Raw genomic sequence first — 15,701 nt, forward strand, 5'->3', positions numbered from 1 at the left:
ATCTTCACACTAAGATCATGGAAAAGCCTCAAAATTCCTTCTTTAAGTATTATCTTGTCATCACTTCCCTTTTCTTTTCATTGCATCTTCTGCGTTACATGCTTATTTCTTTTACATTAAGGACAATGTAGATTTTAGGTTGGGGATGGGGGATTAGGTAAACTAATCAGTGTTTTCTCAGTTTTGAGCAAAATTTTTGAAAATTTTCAATGTTTCAAGTTGAAATCTGTTTGGTGAAATGCCCCACCTAAGGACACAATATTGTCCGCTTTGCCCAGAGGGCTCACAGCTTTATTCTCGGGGTTGCCCCCAAAGCGCATTGTATCCTTAAGGTGCGAACCCCAAATATAACCACCACAACTTTCTACGACTCTTCTGATGTGGGACAAGTTCAACTCCTACTACATACACAGTAAACTGCCAGCACAGTAGCCTGCCAACCACTAGTAGCTCGCCTAGGCCCTTAGGCCCACCCACATTAGCGTCCGTCTATGTGTGCCTGCCCACATGTGCAACAGTGACGAGGTGTCACAATATCCCCCACCAAGGGTAGAGCTATCCTCGGCTCTGATACCATATGAAACGCCCTACCCAAGGACACAATATTGTCCGCTTTGCCCAGAGGGCTCACGGCTTTGTTCTCGAGGTTGCCCCCAAAACGTGTTGTTCCAATTAAGGACTAATATTGTCCACTTTGGGTCCCAACTGACTGGTAGCTAGCCCAGGCCCTCAGGCCCCACCCACATTAGCCTAGATGCACCCTCATGGATTTTTTCCTGCTCAGCAGAAGCTCAAGGCCAATCACCCACAGGACGTGTTGTGCTTGGAACAGGTGAGACTGTGTCCAGTGATAAACAAAACTACCGCTATACACTCTGATGGCAGTTAGGTTGGACAATATCATGAACAGGTAGGTGCTGATGTGGGCAGGGCTGGGCAGGCCTGGGCGAGTTACCAATATTCATACCCCAAATAACACGTTTTAGGGGAAACCCCGAGAACAAAGCCGTGAGCCCTATGGGCAAAGCGGACAATATTGTGTCCTTGGGTGGGGCATTTCATTTGGTAAGCGATGAATTGTGTATTTAAGAATGCTTTGATTATGATGACAGGGTAGAGATTGAATTTTGAATTGTTGGAGTTTGATCATCTAAATAATATATCAATTACAGTTCTTGTGCTCAATTGATTAAGAAGAAGTTTGAATGTCATGTTAATTTAAATCACGAGACACATTCAATTTTTCTGTGAATAATGCTAGAATTTCTGACTATTAATATGTGAATCATTGATAAATGGTGAGAATCAAGTCTGGAGAATTTTATCCACCTTAAAATAAGAAAATAACCAGTTAAAAAAATAGGAGATCGACAAAAAGGTCATGTATAGTGAAAAGACTGAATGAATACAAATGACCGTCGATATAAAACCAAAAACTAGAAAAAGAATGAGAAGGGGATAAGTTCAGAATCAGTACTTGAGTTCAAATAAACCTTAAAGTGATGAGCACGGATAGCAGGATGAAAAGATAGTATGTTTATAGGAAGTAAGTTGATTTTCACCGAGCACATTGAAGAACATGATATCTAGACTTATACTTTGATTCGATTGATAAAGAATCTATTTGATAGATTGCTTAAATGATTCAGCTCTAGGTTTTCAAAATCTCAGTTTCTCACCTTAATTCTACTCATTCATACTTGAGTGCACAAAAGATTATTTTCCGAAAGAGGTTTTGGACATTAAGCATTGAGGTTTATTTCATGTATACTTTGCTCGAGACTAGCAAAATGCTGGTTGGGGATTGTGTTGAGGGTCAAATATTGCATATTATCCCCCATTTATATCTTGGTTTTATGAACATGATAATGCTTAATGTTATGTTTTATACATGTTTGTGTTGCAAGGTGAATCTGAGAGTTTAGATTGAAAAGAATGTTAAAAGCATGGATTTAATGCTCAAGAATCACCAAGGCAAAGGTGGAATCTTAGGAGACCAACAACGAAGAATTTTCTTGCCAAAGATTCAAGGAAACTAAGTACAAAGGATAGAGAAAAGATTGGCAAAAGCACAAGTTAAATAGCAAAAAAATAACCAATTTCTATGCCACCTAAGCCAATTTTGATGCCACCGAAATTGCACAAAATAGTCCAACAAGAAAATAGCTTAATTCAATGTCACATAAGCTTAATTCGGTGCCACCGAAACCAATTTTGGTAGCAAATTCAGTGGCACATTTTGCCACCTAAGTACTCTGCGCATACGATTTCAGATGCAGATAATGTTCACCACCCCAAGTATATGGTTGCGATGTAGTAATAATCTCGGTATGACCGAGGTCAAATCCACAGGAATTAAACCTTATACATATACTGAAAGTAACCAGAACTAGACTAGAAGAAGATGTAATTTAAATCAAGAGAATGTAGGAGAATAAAGGTGAATTATTAACTAAAACTTGTGAAATTTAAAGGTGGGAAACTAGGGTTTCCAAGGACCCACTTGTAGAGATCAAGGAGATCTATGCTTGATTCAAGAACACAACTGGAATCAAAGTCCTATCTTCATCCAATTGGAAGATATTTCATTAAAAATCAATTCTAAACTTCCTTTGTTCTAGTCCTCAATAGATGAGAGGTATGAGAACTAGCATTGATTCCATCACAAAACGATGTCCATGAGATAAAGCAAACAATAGAATTTACCAATTCACAAACACTTTGAGATAATTATAAAGATTAGAAGGATTCCACCATCCAACCATGTCCAAGGGGTGATGGAGAATAACAGGATTCCTAATTTCATAATCATAATAATGCAAAGAACATGCTCAAAGCTATCGCAGATCCATTATAATTTAAGTCACAACAAACCATTAAAATCTAAAAGAATTCCTTATAATCAAACTAGAATCAAAGATAGTTCAACTAAAACATGAATCAAAGCATAGAAAACAACCCGTCATGCTACAAGCTTCACCTCTTTTCCCTAGCTAAGAGGTTTAGCCCATCATAAACATGATTAAACTAAAAAATCTCTTAAAAAAATAACATAAACAGAAATTAAACAAAGGGAACGAAAACTCTTATTGATGGTCAGCCTCTCCATGCTCTCTCTCTCTCTCTCTCTCTCTCTCTCTCTCCTCTTCTCATGTTTGTTTCTCTTTTTTTCTTCTCTCGTCACGTCCTTCCTTCTTATAGGTGCGCGGCCAGCAGGTTGGTTTACAAACCTGACCCTGTTTTGCAGTCGCATTATTGTGCACTGTATGACCGAATGCAGAAAACCGTGAGTGGTGTGCTGAATGTCTTCGAACAAAATTTTCTTGCACAGTTGGTCCGGCTGTGACCATGGAATCCGATGAACAGTGTAGATTAGGGTTATTCCCTTGGTAGTGGGCCCCACTAAGTCCCTGAATGGGATTAGTTTGCATGAATGCATAAATAAGGCCCGCGCATGCTTCTTCTTGCACTGATGATTGGTGGGGCCCATGATCGGAGCCAGCTAAGAAATCCACTCCATCCATTGAACTCTCATCGAAAAGCCAGTCAGAGATGGATGGTTTTGGATCAGATTTGGTGTGGCCCACTGGTCTTTTCTTACTGTCATCTGTCCTACGTTTGAGTGGTTGAAAACTGATCTCCGATGTCTTCTTCAATTTTGTCACCTGGGTCTTGATCATTCTAATTGTGGGATTCTAATGGACGGTCCGGATTAGTCATTTGGGCCAGGATGGCGGCCCATCTATAATCAACCGCAAGTCCCTGTTCATCTTTGCGTTGTGCAGTGCGAAGAAGGATTTCCAAATCCTTTTGAATTCATCAGTCAGTGGTCTATTGACCAGTTTCACTGGTTCGGTGCACAGCGAATACACTCCTGTTATGCACGTGCACAATGCATGGTGTGGCCCGCTGTGATGTTCCATCTAATTTGAGGAGCTGAGACCAAAATTGAGACCTATCTAAAGATTAGGTGGGCCCCACTATTGATGGTTAATCTGTCCACTGGCATTGGCGATTCCTGAGTGTTAAATCCATACTTTTAGCATCATTTTCAATCCAAGCTCTTGAATTCACCTTGCAACACAAACATGATTAAAATAGAACATTAAGCATTAACATGTGCATTGAACCAAGTGATAAATGGGGTCTAATATGCAATATTTAACCCTCAACACCATCCCCAACCAGCATTTTGCTAGTCCCGAGTAAAGTATGCTAAAAGTATTTTAAGAATTACAGGACAATTTCTATAAGTTTATGTGATTTTTGAAAAGCAATCTGGAAAATAGAATTCTAAGATATATTAATGTTGAGCATTAACTTCTCCTAAACTCAAGCGCACAGTAAACTACATGGTTAAGTTTAAAGTATTAATCCATCAATTAGAACAATTCTAAATATTGAGTTCCATGAGTGCATATTGTAACCTCGACTTATCCCAATTAAGGGTCCAATCATCAATTTTCATGATAACATTGATAATCAAACAGAGCATTCTGGATAACCAACCTAAACTGAAACTTGCCTTACAGTTCAACCTTTTTATTCTTCCAGCTTTTGATTTTTCTATCGATGGCTTCAAGCTATGTCAACCTCCTTAAAGATCTTTAATAGGTAACTGTTTTCGATGACACTATTTTTTAGCAGAGTATTCTTTTTTTTTTATGAACATGATGGAAAAATTCCCCGAGTTGACTTCTTCCATGCTTAGTGATTACCAGGTTAACAATTCAATATCGAACTGAAGCTTTAATGTGTAAGCTAGGTGTGACATGTGAAATCATGACTCAATCAATGTTTAGAACTTCTAATCATGGATTATTAATTCACACTGAACTGTGAAATCTAACAGGTTATTGAATTCAAGAGTCATAAATCACCACCATTAAGTGCCTTATACTTCTTAAATCAAGACTATCCTTCAAAATCACTCGAGTTCACAAGAAATTCCAAAAAAAAAAAAAAAATAATTCACAATTTTTTACTCAAGACTAAGAAAATACTTATTAGGTAACCGAATCTCCCATCCCCAACCTAAAATCTACATTGTCGTCAATGTAAAAGATATAAGCCTGCAATGCACATGAGACAACGAAAGTAAAAGGAGAAGTGATGGAAGGGTAGTACCTAATGAAGGAATCAAGAGGCTTTTCCAAAAGGATCTCAGCGTGAAGGTGGGTCAGCACAAGAGTTAAACCAACAAAAAGCAAACTGTCCTAACAGCATAAAGCCGACTACCCTAGAACGACATAAAGCAAACTACCCTAGTCCTATGAAAGTACTAACCTACCTATACCTCCATCAAACTAAGAGATCAATCCTGGTACACAGGATCAGTTAGAGGTATGGACATGTCCTCTGAATCAAATTTCTCAACAAATGACTTTAATCGATGTCCATTTACTTTAAACTCATTGCCATTGTTTGAATTCCGAATCTCGACATCCACATAAGGATAAACACTGATAACAGTGAAAGGGCTGGTCCAACGAGATCGGAGCTTACCCAGAAAGAGCTGTAACCAAGAATTATACAAAAGGACCTTTTGACCTGGCGTGAATAATTTTCAAATAATTTGTTGGTCATGAAATGCCTTCATCCTGTCCTTATAAATTCTCGAGTTCTCGTACGCATCATTTCGGATTTCGTCAAGTTCATTTAAATGAAGTTTGTGTAATGAGCCAGCGTTATCCATATTGAAATTCAATTTTTTGATTGCCCAGTAGGCTCTATGTTCCAACTCCACAAGCAAGTGGCAAGCTTTCTCATAGACAAGTCTAAAGGAAGACATTCCAATAGGGGTTTTAAATACAGTACGGTAAGCCCATAAAGCATCGGCTATTGGATTGACCAATCTTTAACAGTCAGGGGTAACCGTCTTCTCCAAAATGTGTTTAATTTTTCTATTAGAAATCTTAGCTTGCCCACTTGTTTGTAGGTGTTATGGAGTGCTCACTTTGTGGGAGATGTCATATTTCCTTATTAAGTTCGCGAATGGCCAATCACAAAATGTGAGCCTCCATCACTAATAATGGCTCGAGGTGTTCCGAACCGAGAAAAGATATTCTCTTTTAAGAATTTAATGACCATTCGATGGTCATTGTTCCGGCATGGCATCGCTTCGACCCATTTAGTAACATAGTTTGTTGCGAGCAAAATATATAAATGTCCAAAGGATTGGGGGAATGGTCCCATGAAATCGATGCCCCAGCAATTAAATACCTCTATGATAAGGATGGGGTTTAAGGGCACCATATTTGGATGGGACAATACTCTCAATTTCTGACAACGCTCACAAGCTTTATAAAACTCATGAGTGTCCTTAAACATAGTGGGCCAGTAAAAGCCACACTATAGAATCTTGGTCGTGGTCTTTTTAGCAGAAAAGTGACCACCACGGGCCTGAGACTGACAGAAGGAGACGACACTTTGATACTCATTGTCTAGCACACATCTCCTTAAGATTTGGTCTAGGCAATATTTAAACAAATATGAATCATCTCAAAAGAATTTACGCACCTCAGTGAAAATTTTCTTCTTATCTTGCGCAGTCCAATGTGTCGGTGTGAAACCTGTGGCAAGATAATTAGCAATATCAGCAAACCAAGGTGAATGGGAGACTTTGAACAATTGTTCGGCAGGGAACATGTCATTTATGTGTGTCATCCCAAGAGAATTGGGAAGATCAAGGCAGGAAAAATGGTTAGCTACTACGTTCTCTACTCTCTTTTTATCTTTTATTTTCAAATCAAATTCTTGGAGCGGGAGGATCCACCTAATCAAGCGGGGCTTATCATCATCCTTAGAAAGAAAATACTTGAGCGCTGCATGATCTGTGTAAATGATGATCTTGGATCTGATCAAATAAGACCTAAATTTATTTAAAGCGAACACTACAACTAAGAGTTCCTTTTCGGTAGTAGAGTAGATCACTTGGGCAGGATTTAAAGTTTTACTTGCATAATGAATAACGTAGGGCTTCTTATCTTTTCTCTGGCCTAAAACTACCCCAAGAGCATAGTCAGACGCGTCGCGCATTAATTCAAAAGGAAGCCTCCAATCGGGTGGCTGCATGATAGGTGTAGTGGTTAACATGCCCTTAAGCTTAATAAAAGCTTCCTGGCATTGCTCAGTCCACTTGTATGGTGCATCCTTTTGAAGTAGATTACATTAAGGATGAGAGAGGAGACTAAAGTCATTTATGAATCTTCTATAAAAACTGGTGTGTCCTAAGAAGGATCGCATGTTTCGTATGTTCTTGGGTGGAGATAAGTTAAAGATAAGATCAATTTTTGCCTTATCTACCTCGATTCCTTTAGACAAGATGATATGTCTAAGGACAATTCCCTTACGAACCATGAAATGACACTTCTCCCAATTGAGTACCAAATTCTTTTCTTCACATCTTTTCAGCACACATTTAAGATTCTTTAAGTAATCGCTGAAAGATGGACCGAAGACAGAGAAGTCGTCCATGAAGACCTCTAGATATTGCCCCACCATGTCAGAAAAAATACTCATCATGCATCGCTGAAAAGTGACAAGGGCATTACATAGCCCGAATGGCATCCTTCGGTCAGCAAAGTTGTTATAGGGACATGTAAATGTGGTCTTTTCTTAATCATCAAGGGCTATCTCTATCTGGTTGTAGCCCAAATACCTATCAAGGAAACAATAGTACGAGTGACCAACTAGCCTTTCCAAAATTTAAACAATGAAGGGCAAAGGGAAGTGGTCCTTTCTCATGACGGTATTCAACTTTCTATAGTTAATACACATTCTCCAACCAGTAGTAGCTCTAGTTGGAATGAGTTCATTGTTGGCATTGGCTGCGATGGTGATTTTAGACTTCTTGGGAACCACCTAAGTTGGACTTACTCATTGACTATCGGATATAGGGTATATGATACACACATCCAATAGTTTAAGAACCTTAGCCTTAACCACTTCCTTCATGTTTGGATTTAGTCTACGTTGTGATTGTCGAGAGGTTTTCACATTATCCTTGAGATAAATGCAGTGAGTAGAAATCAAAGGGTCAATTCCCTTGAGGTCTGCAATCGACCATCAAAGGGCTCTCCTATGCTCAATGAGAGATGAGCATGCTCTCTTGTTCTAACTAAAGGTGGGATGAAATCATCATAGGGTATGTCTCATCTTGACCTAAATAGACATATTTCAAATCAGAGGTTAATGGTTTTAGGTCAACTGTAACGCCCCAGATTTCGAGGGTCGAGCAAAGCTCAACTCCTGAGATCCAACGCATCACTTATGCAACATAGATAATGATATTTAAATGTTGTCCATATTAGTGCATTAAACATGAGAGGGATTATACTAAATTGGCATATCATACTCCAGAGTTAATGTAATTAAGCAAGTGGAAGACTGAGATAGATATATATGGTATATATACATGTTTCACAACCTCCAGAGTATGAGTATATTACCGAGCTGAATATATACATGTGTTAACTCAAAATATACAAAATAACAAAATGTAAGTGTCTGACTAATCCATGTATCCCTAAAATCCCATCGATGCAGCACGAGGTCTACATAGACCTGTTAGAGAGCTGAACATAGGAGAACTCTTCCTCCTCATCTGTGAAGTCCAACTCCACTGCATATACATCCTCATCACCTGCATCTATAACAGAGTTTGGTTGGTGTTTTAAAACACCGTCCCAGAGTGGGAGTGAGTGATCAACTCAGTGGTACTATAAGGCAAAGGTTAACATGTTATCAATTCAATCAAGCAGTAATGATAAAGTAGTACAACAATTATTCCCTAACTACTCTTATTAATACAGGGATGGTATGAAATAATGATGCATGCCCTCATACAACACTCCCTCAAGCAACTACATCAACCATTCGCGCATGGCAAACTCCTTAATGTGCACTTCCTTGCCAAAGCACATGCAATGCGGTGCATGATCATGTTAGCCAAGTACTTAATTAGGCTTATTCATACAGCAAATTTGAGAAGCTAAGGTACCTCCCTTTATATCATTTACCCAACCGAAAGATCCATCTAGGGTCGTCAATCCTAGTCAATCACATACGATAGGCAAGTTGTAGGACATCACTCCTAATGAAAAGTAGTGGATAGGTAAGTTCGAGAGTTTATACTCGAGGTCACTAAAGGGAGGCTCGTCACCTTAGCGTAGGCCGACAGCTCGAATATAGTGTCCCATACCACCGTATTCAGTTCATGAGTTTGGGTTGCTTACTGGTCACTACGGGGAGGCTCGTCACCCCAGCGTAGGCCGACAGCTCGACCACGGTGTCCCATACCACCATGCCTGGTTCATGAGTCTTAGTGGATCGTGGTACCATGGTTAAAATAGGCTTTTACATGGTGAACATACAATAGGCCGATCGGTTGGTTAAGAAAGTTCGATTGGTATGAGCACACGCTAATGTAATCGACATGGAGTGCATAAACATTCCGTGTGGCCTAACCACTATCGATAATCTTCTTGCGACCCGGATTCATTGAATTTTCCCAATGTGACGCGACTAATTCGGCCACCTGAACAGAGACTGTTACCGATTGCCTGAACTATGTTGTAGCCCCAATCTTACTTAGATGTAGAGAATAAATACATGTGATAATCATTTCAGCATTTGACAAACAATCCAAGTAAATACTTCATTTGAGCATTTTATCAAATACCTTAAACATGTTAACAAACACTTGTATTTTATTCATAAATTGTGTAGAGGCAAGTATGATTACATGAAATAAATTATACATACGTACAAGGTAATATAAAATACTATCTTAATACTTGTAATAAGTACAAATCATTAACATTTTCTCATTCAGACAATTTATCAAACACTTAGGCTACACATAAGCAAATACATAGATTAAGCTAGTTACAATAAATATTTTAGTAATTCCGTCTACAAGGATGTCATCATGCAAATAACAGTCATGAATCCTAGCTTAGTAATCACAATAAGTATAAATCATGTTTACATATTCATTGAAACATTTCAACAAACACATAGGATGCATAGTTATACAACATAGTTCATACATGTGTAATACATCAAAATCAACGTGTCTAAGATGATATGGTAGCAATCAAGTCAGACATAAATCATTATCTGACATTGAGAGCATTCAAAACCATAACCTAAATGTCTATAGTCCGCATCTTTCTTCGGAATACTCGTTTCGAACTCGGTTCGAATCCTACGTTCCCGAATACAGAACAACGGGTACCTAAACATTGAAATAGGTTAGCTATTTCATCGTTTACACTATTTGGATCCCTAAATCAAGATTAGGGTTAGGATTTCTTACCCAAATCATAGTTGAAATAGGTTATGTAGTGAAACAGGAGAGGTGATTCAGCCCGTGGAGTAGTAGTTGTGAATCCCATCAACGATCTCCCTATCTCTCTCTCTTCTTCTCACTCTTTTCTCCTATTTTCTCTCCTCTCTTTCCTAGGGTTAGAGAAATTCGTATGAAATGGGAATGGGGTAGTTTAAGGGCATTATATAGGCCCAGAACTGGTGTAAATAGCCCCAGGGCCATGGTATACTTAGGTTATAGCCAAAGGGTGCCGGTTCTGACAAACAGGGCGCTTAGGAAGATCCCTTTCTCACTTACGGCATAGGGTAAGTTCCCTAACCATGGATCTAAGCTGGGTTATGATTTTGGTACAATCGGATTAGCGGATCGACCGTGGAGGACCTGTGTCAGATTAACGGTCGTTATCACTTGATCAAGGCCACAAGTATACAGATATATGTAGGGGAATTTCCCTGATCCATGGGTGAAGTTGAGTCAGAAACTGACGGTCTAAAATCTTCAATTTCGCCCACAAGTAAATGGCCCAATTCACTTAAGTTTCAATACCTTTTCTAAGGATATTCGCGTTTCTCACACACTTCGCTCAGGGCTCAAGTTGTGCATTCCTGGATACTATTTGGGGTCGATTCCCGTGATGTTCATCAATCCCAGTAAGGCAAACATAACACTATAGTTTTGTGGTCATCAGACTTTTGACGTGCGGTCCAGGTCCGATTCGGAGTTTCAATGTGCTCCCGAGCAACTGGCTTTCGGGATTTCTCCTAGGTTATTAAGTAGTGTTGAGTCATTGCTTTTGATAGTTTTGGGTCTTGCCATTTATATATATAGTGGTTCAAGCTAAATCCACCACCTATTTAGTTTAGTATTTAACTAAATTTCACCTAAATTTCTACAGGATACGATCCTTAGGGATTTCTACCTGAGGTGGTACTCGGGTCTTTGTACGAATTTTTCTGAAACGTTACATCAAGCTTCGGTGCCTTGAGGTTAGACGGTATAAGCACTTCATTAGTTTGGAGAAATTCTTTAAATTATGGCCTCCATGATTAACTTCAAGTACCGGCACAGTATCATGCATGGCACTCATCTCCCTAATCATGTCATCATCAAAATCATGGGAGTGAGCAAGCACGTCTCTAGAGGGTCAAAGGATAAGGTCTAAGGTGTTCTATCTTCCACGAAAGAGTCAATCATGTTAATGTCATGAAAATCGTCATCATCCTCTAACCGTCTGCCAGTTTTGAGAAAGATACTCAACTCCAATGTCATATTCCTGAAAGACATACTCATGACTACATTCCTGCAATTGATGATTGCATTTGAAGTGGCAAGGAATGGGCGACCAAGAATGACCAGAATCTGAGTTCTCATGTTACTGATGGGTTCCATATTCAGGACGATAAAATCTACAAGGTAGTAGAATCTGTCAACGTGGACCAACACATCCTCGATTATTCCTCTCGGTACACGAACTAAGCGATCAGCAAGTTGTAATGTGGTTAGGGTGGGTTTCAATTCACCCAAACCTAACTATTTGTAGTCCGAGTAGGGAATTAGATTTATGCTTACTCTTAAGTTAGGAAGTGCGTGCTCAATTCGATAATTCCCAATTACACAAGGTATGGTTGGGCTACCAGGATCTTTGAATTTTTGTGGCACATCTTGCTTTAGGATGGCACTCACTTTCTCAGTTAAGAAGATTTTCTTTTAAAATATTTTACCGTCTTTTGGTCGTACACATGTCTTTCAAAAATTTGGCATATGAAGGTATTTGTTTAACCGCATCTAGTAGAGGAATATTGACCTTCACTTGTTTCAACACCTCTAGAATGTCCTGAGAGTTAGAGAGAGGTTTTGGTGTAACCAACCGTTGGGGAATGGAGAAACCGGCTTGCCTTGAAGTTCCAGTTCTAATTTTTATGGGGAAAAGCTAGGTTTATCATTGTTGTCCTCTTTTAGGTCCTTACGCTTTTTAGCCCTAACCGGAATAGTTTTATCAATGGTCTTCCCACTCCTAAAAGTGGTGATAGATTTAGCTTGATCCATCTGATCTGAACAGCTTGGATCACTTATCTCGTATTGTGGTTTAGGATTGAGGAGAGGTTGAGTGGGAAGCATCCCCCTTTCTATAACCGTAACACGTGAATCCATCTTTTACATATATTTCGTAAGTTCTCGTCTTGCTTGAGTAAGCTCTTAAGTTTGTGTGGAATTTTAAACTGGTTCTTCTTAAGGTTTCACTTGATTTGGAATTTGATTAAAGAAACCTTGAGGAGTAGCAGTTTGTCCATTCCTCCAACTGAAGTTTGGATGATTTCTCCAACTAAGATTGTATGTATTAGAGGTAGGTCCATTGAAAGGTCTTTGGTAATTGTTCACGGCATTGGATTGCTCATTCAATACCTCTTGAAAGGCAGGTATTGTTGGACAATTTTCAATTGTGTGAAATACCGCAAACAGTTTCCTTAACCCTATCCTTCTTTAATTCCATGGCCTTAAATTTCCTTATGAGATTAGACACTTTAACATTGATATCATCATCCTCTTTAAGAAGGTATGATCCTCCCCTCTCCTTTGATTGAGTGGGCCTAGAAGTGGTGCTTGATTTTGGGTAAGTGTCCCATAATTGTGCGTTTTCAGCAAGTCTATCCAAGTAGTCCCACACATCATCAACATTTTTATTCATGAATTCCCCATTGCACATTGTCTCAACCAATTGGCGCATGGAAGACGTCAGTCCATCATAAAAAAGTGTGTAATACATCACGTTTCAAAACCATGTTGTGGGCATGAACTAACAAGATCCTTGAACCACTCCCAATATTGGAAAAATGTTTCACCCTCCTTTTGGGTGAAGTTCATGATTGCCTTTCTAAGGGTGTTCGTTTTGTGATGTGGAAAAAATTTCTTTATGAACTCCCTTATCATATCATTTCATGTGCCAATAGATCTGGGACATAGTGAATCCAACCATGTCTTAGCTTTCTCTTTCAAAGAAAAGGGAAAGAGTTTCAGTCTGACCGTGTCCTCAGATACGTTTGGAAATTATAAAGTAGCTATAATCTTATCAAACTCTTTCAGGTACAAATATGAACTTTCAAATTCAAGTCCATGGAATTTTAGAAGGAGTTGGATCACCCCTGGCTTAATATCCATGTGTCCTGTATTCTCTAGAAAAACCATGCATAAGGGCGTGCTCACCCCCGCCGTAAATAATCTCGTAAAGTACGAGGTGGGAGTGCTTGATGCACCTCATTCTCATCCTTGACTTCCTCAACCCGAGGTTGAGGTTGTCTTTCCAGTTGATTAACCAGTTGATTTGTAGTCATCACTTCAATTAACTTTGAGGATCTCGAGTGGTGTCTAATCCTGTGATGAATAGATAACCCCTCAACCAATCCTCCTTCACTCAAAAGACGTCAAGTGTTGTCACGGACCCACTTGGGCATGAAACACACTCAGCCCTCAATCTCATATTCTAACCTAAACCTAAAAAGAAAGAAAGGAAATAGAAATCTAAAAATAGAAAGAAAGAAGAGTTGGAAAGAAGTTACCAAATTAGAAGTTCCTAAGTTAAGGTCCTGCAAAACAAAACAAAACAAGTCAGTTTCTAAAAATAAAAATTCTAAAATTGGAAAGTTTCTAAAAATGAAACAAGAAGTTTTTAAAATCAAATTAGGAAATTTTCTAAACGTAGAATTAGAAAACCCTAATCTTAACTTAATTCTAAAACTAGTTAATCTAAGAAACACGTAACCATCAGTCTCTGGCAACGGCGCCAAAAACATGTTCACCACCCCAACTATAGGGTTGTGATGCAGTAATAATCTCGGTAAGATCGAGGTCGAATCCACAGGGATTGAACCTTGTACGTATTCTGAAAGTAACCAGAACTAGAACTAGAAGAAGATGTAATCTAAATCATGAGAATGTAGGAGAATAATGGTGAATTATTAACTAAAACTTGTGAAATTCAAAGGTGGGAAACTAGGGTTTCTAAGGATCCACTTGTAGAGATCAGGGAGATCTATGCTTGATTCAAGAACACAACTGGAATTAGAGTCCTATCTTCATCCAGTTGGAAGATATTTCATTAAAAATCAATTCTGAACTTCCTTTGATCTAGTCCTCAATAGATGAGAGGTATGAGAACTAGCATTGATTCCATCACAAAACCATGTCCATGAGACAAAGCAAACAACAGAATTTACTAATCCACAAACACTCTGAGATAATTATAAAGATTGGAAGGATTCCATCATCCAACCATGTCCAAGGGGCGATGGTGAACAACAGGGTTCCTAATTTCATAATCACAATAATGCAAAGAACATGCTCAAAGCTATCGCAAATCCATTGTAATTTAAGTCACAACAAACCATTAAAAACTAAAAGCATTCCTTATAATCAAACTACAATCAAAGATATTTCAATTAAAATATTGAATCAAAGCATAAAAACAACCCATCACGCTACAAGCTTCACCTCTTAGCCCTATATAAGAGGTTTGGCCTATCCTAGACATGATTAACCTAAAAATCACTTTAAAAAAACAACATAAACAGAAATTAAGTAAAGGGAAAGAAAACTCTTATTGATGGTGTCACGCCCCAAACTTAGAAATTGGGCTTACAAAATTCCCGATCGGCAAATCTGGTGCTGACAGCCCCCTAAGTACCCCATTCTCGGCTCCTAGCACCCATATACCAGGTTCCGATCCTAGGATCCTACAAGGAGGATTTTTCAATATGAATTTGATTCACAATAAGCATAACCATAATATAACCCACAAACAACAACTAATAACATCATCACAAATCTACTAAGATCAAAAACTTTGAGTACAATGCGTAAAGGAAATACAATATCGATAATCAAAAGCTCCAAAAGTTGGTTGTACACTCCAAGCTCAATGTTGTTGTGGTGTCCTAGCGTCACCTGCATGCATCAATTGTGCATAAGGTTATAGAAAACTTAGAGGGTGGTGAAAGTGTGTACACGCAATAGAAATGCAAGTATGCAATATCAGAGTAATGCAAAAATATTGGTAAGTCCATGAATACTATTAGCCGTACTAAGGCTATGTGATGCAAGACATGAATGATGTCGGCCATACCAAGGCCATGCAATGCAAGATACAACTCAAGCATACCAATCCTCATTCGAGTCCAGATATCAATGCAGCTCATCACTAGAGCATCAAATATTAGTACAGTTTTCACTTTGGATAGTCACTGGAGTTTAGTACACTCCAAATGACATTGCCCCTTTCCCACGCGCGCAGTCTAAGTGAGCGTAAGAAACCTCACCATCCACCTGGCCAATAAGCTGCAAATACATATCCGGCACGTCGATAGCGGACCCATTT

At 38.8% G+C, this 15,701-nt stretch overlaps 1 non-coding gene across 1 annotated transcript; it reads left to right on the forward strand.

Annotated features, from left to right (window-relative positions):
- The first annotated feature begins 13,106 nt into the window (after nt 1–13,106).
- Nucleotides 13,107–13,213, forward strand: LOC131226358 (small nucleolar RNA R71). Its single transcript, XR_009161748.1, has one exon. It is a non-coding gene; the product is annotated as a small nucleolar RNA R71 (small nucleolar RNA).
- The last annotated feature ends 2,488 nt before the right edge of the window (nt 13,214–15,701 follow it).

Source organism: Magnolia sinica, chromosome 14 (genome assembly GCF_029962835.1).
Source record: "Magnolia sinica isolate HGM2019 chromosome 14, MsV1, whole genome shotgun sequence".
Classification (NCBI taxonomy): domain Eukaryota; kingdom Viridiplantae; phylum Streptophyta; class Magnoliopsida; order Magnoliales; family Magnoliaceae; genus Magnolia; species Magnolia sinica.